Source organism: Geotrypetes seraphini, chromosome 12, assembly GCF_902459505.1.
Source record: "Geotrypetes seraphini chromosome 12, aGeoSer1.1, whole genome shotgun sequence".
In the NCBI taxonomy this organism is placed as follows: Eukaryota; Metazoa; Chordata; class Amphibia; order Gymnophiona; family Dermophiidae; genus Geotrypetes; species Geotrypetes seraphini.
Window position 1 is genome coordinate 89,105,957 of NC_047095.1, and position 3,897 is coordinate 89,109,853.

At 40.0% G+C, this 3,897-nt stretch overlaps 1 long non-coding RNA gene across 1 annotated transcript; it reads left to right on the forward strand.

Annotated features, from left to right (window-relative positions):
* The first annotated feature begins 2,658 nt into the window (after positions 1–2,658).
* LOC117346049 lies at positions 2,659–3,675 on the forward strand. Its single transcript, XR_004536544.1, has 2 exons — positions 2,659–2,869; positions 3,401–3,675. It is a non-coding gene; the product is annotated as an uncharacterized LOC117346049 (long non-coding RNA).
* Positions 3,676–3,897: the final 222 nt, after the last annotated feature.

The following is a 3,897-nucleotide window of genomic DNA, read 5'->3' on the forward strand; positions in this document are numbered from 1 at the left end:
GTCAGAAATATAGGCTCTATACCACCTAAAACACAGTATTTTAAACAAAACTGCAGGTTCTATCAGTGCTACCCTAAAACACAGGATTTATAACAGGATTTTCCCTACTTTAGTCACCCTGAGCCACAGGCACCAGAAATATAGGCTCTATACCACCTAAAACACAGTATTTTAAACAAAACTGCAGGAAGAGGAAATAAGATTTAACAGAGGAAAGAGAAGGATTTTTTTGTGCTTTTTTATATTTTTTTTAGTAAGAAACAGGGAGGAGAAGAGAAATTAAGCAGATATAATGCTGAAAACCAGTCAAAAGAGCAGAATATGAAATGTTGAGTAACTTAGCTTTTAGAAGTTCACAGGGCAGCCTTGTTTCAGCAATGTCCCCTATTCTATAACCTGCATGCCTAATTCATCTCATCTGCAACTCCAAAGGGGGTGTGGCCATGAGAGGGCATGAGAAGGTCATGGGCTTTCCCAGGATTTAGGTACTTCTTTTTCCACACCTAAATGACAGTAGTTAGGCATTAAATGTGCAACAGCCTTTAGCAGACATAAATGCACTTCTAAACATAGGTGCAAAAATGTCTTAAGCTAGTATTCTATAAAGACAGTTTCTTGCAAAACTGCTTTTATAGAATTTGCACTGTAGTGTATATCATCCTAATAACTGTACTATAGGCGCCCTATACAGAATTCCACTAATTATCTAAGTAGGAGCACCCTTAACCCAGATAGGCAGTTTTGAATACAGGCCCTTATGTTTCAATAGCCCAAATTACCAAACTGAAAAAGTGAACGCGTTCCAACTGCCCACCAGATATTAACTTTCAATGAATGCCCTACTGTGAATCACAAGAGAATTAGCTTGATGATCTAGAGCATTTGAGCTTATGGCAGGTGGTCATACGGGTGGCATAGTCTCAGGGACACAATTTCCAAGAGTGTGGTGCATTGTTAGTTTAATCTGGGTATGAGAGTGATTTCAAATGAGAAGGGCTTGATAAACCTTGGCAGAAAAAAGTGCCTGATCAGAGAAAAGAAAATTAAATATTAAATGCAATTATAGCCAAAACAATATAATAAATCTGTACAAACAATAAAACAATTGTCAAGGAGCAATAAAATGCACATAACCCAAAGTTTAAAAAAAAAGTTTTAATGCTAAATTTCACATCTCGGACACAAAAATGTTTTCAACAATGAAAATACAAACTTAAAAATATAGTCATTGATATTCAGCATAAGTTAGCCAAGTAGGAACAGCTTCTACTCTATTAACTTGCTGTTTGGGCCCTGTCCAGATACTCTGTGGCACTTAATTGACTCGTACCACTGAATACTCTGCTTAGTACTGGGGTGGTCCGGGGCTTTGATGTCTGTAAAGAGCTGGGAGTTACCTAGTCAGTTGTGATTTTCAGCCTGCTAACCAGGTGAGTACCTGGATAAGGTTAGGGCAGCAAAAAACACTCTCCTAACTTTATCCAGGTAGTTATCTAGGTACCGTTCTAAATATTACTGGCACTTGGATAATTATCAGCAGCCACCCAATCCCAAAATTTCTAGCAATGGTATCCAGCAACAATCCATTGCTGAATGTTTGCGCAGAAAGGGCCTGATTCTATAATCAGCTGCTAGGTGCTTTTACAGAATCTCACCTACTGGTGCCTAACTTGACTTAGGCTTCGCTTGGTGTCCTAATGGTATGCACTGTTACATTAGGCCAGTATTTTTGAACTAAAAAAAAAATTGGAGGAGGGGGAGTATATTGTATTGTGACTCCATAATATGACCAGTTTTACTTATATTCATCAGAGGCATTTCTGGGGATAGGACTGGGGTAGGAATTGCTATGCATTTTGAAAACTTCCTGTGTTTTAGTTGAAAAAAGTACTCACAGGGAGGTGCACTAATGAATTTAATGCACCCTAAAGATTAGTGTTCGCTAAATGCCACTCAGCCCATAGGAATAAGTGGGGGTGCTGAAAGGTTCTCAGCCATACCAGTTTCCTAAATTCTGAGTGTTATTTTGTCACTGTAGCTGAAAAGTGTTATTTTATTTTGCAAAGTGCCAATTTTCAGAATCATAATGCTATGTGTTGACATTGTTTCAAATCATTGATTGTGTAATTTTCAATTCCGAGCAGTCATGAAGTTCCTATTCCTGCAGAAGAAAACTCCAAAGGAAGTTCATGAATATATGATGCAAACATTGAATGGCAATGCCCATCATACTCAAACAGTGTCAACTCCTGAAACTGTTGACCATGCCCATAACCCAATTTTCGCGGATTAGTGAATTTTGGCTAAAACAATTGCTGAGACACTACAGATATTGTGACAGGAAGAGTCCTGTCATGCTGGAAGAAACCCTGCAGTGCTCTAAAACTATCCCTAAACCTACCCCTAGAAGTAGGCAGGTTAGGGAATGCCCTGCAGAATTTATCCCCAGTGAAAGATAACTTAAAAGGGACCTGTTTATACTTGCCTAGTTCTAATGCAGGGAATGCTATAAGCAAAAAACTATAAGGACCAGCATGCACCAGGCAGGTAATAGCAAAACCCACAAAGAGATTAGCTCCTGCAATCAGCTCTGTTGGGGGCAGGGTTAATGAGCAGGGAAGCTATCCAAGCTCATTAGCAAAGCACCAGAGAACTACAGGTGTTGTGAGGGACAATCAGCCCATGCTAGGGAAAAGGGTGTGTTCTCTAGGCCAAGGGAGGCAGAGACAGCCACAAGCCTACAGGATACCTGAATCCTTGGAGAGAGGCAGACCTGTGCCAGCCAGGATTCAGAAGACAGAAGACAGCATTCCCCACAGAAATCAAGGAGTAAACCTCAAGACTGAAACTTCTAGTCATTCTTCTGAAGGTAATGAAAATTTTATACAGAAGTGCCAGAAGAAATGCTTGCAAATGATGTTGAAATGGAACCCGAGGAGTCATGCTTATTTGAGAGCATAATTACAGAGTAAAGGTTGGGGAAAGTAAAAATGCTGTTTCTGATAAGGGGGTGTTGCCTCACAAAACTAAGAATACCAGAAGGATCAGGAATTACTGTGTCTGATGTAATTAAGAATAACAGAAGAGTTAAGAATCACTGCTTCTGAATTTTCATAATCACAGGAGAACTGTGGGGAACTTGTCCAAGTAGTGCCAGCAGTAGTGCCAGTAGGTTTGTTCAGATTTGAATTGTGCAAGCAGGTTGTTCAGACTTGAAATTGAAAAGTTATTTTTGTGTTTTCCTTGAACTTTAGTAATGAATAAAGCATGGTGAGTTAACAGACTATTTAGCCACCAATGAGAGTTTTTGTTTTGTATGTTTTGGAATTGCGCTACAATATAAGACCAGAAAATAAAGTCATCTTAAAATTCACACTAAACACCTTTTATTTTGATGCAGACACCCCTCGATGCCTCATTCAACCGCTCGGCTGAGGCTTGGATGACTCAGGTCAGGACTCGGGCTACTCCAGTCCAGGTTTTACCCGGTCACAATATCCATGGAACTTGGGTGTATCTATGAGCAGCTAGGCATGCAGAAGCTGTTAGCCAAGTGGGTGTCCAAATGTTTGATTGCTGCTGAGACATGACATGAAGTGAACATTTCCAAGTTGATTTTGCAATATTTTCAGCGAGCTGGTAGTGAAACATGGTTGCACCACTATGATCCTGAAACAAAATAACAGTCCATGCAACGGGTTCTCCAAGGCCAAGGAGATTCAAGACCCAAAAGTCAACAGGATAGATCATGGCCACAGTGTTTTGGGAAGAGGAAGGTGTTGTAATGACTATATTCCAAGAGGCCAAACAGTTAATGCAGAGTACTACTGCAACTTGTTGTGCCAATTAAAGGAGGCATTGAAAGAAAAAAGGAGAGGGAAGCTGCGGAAAGAGTTC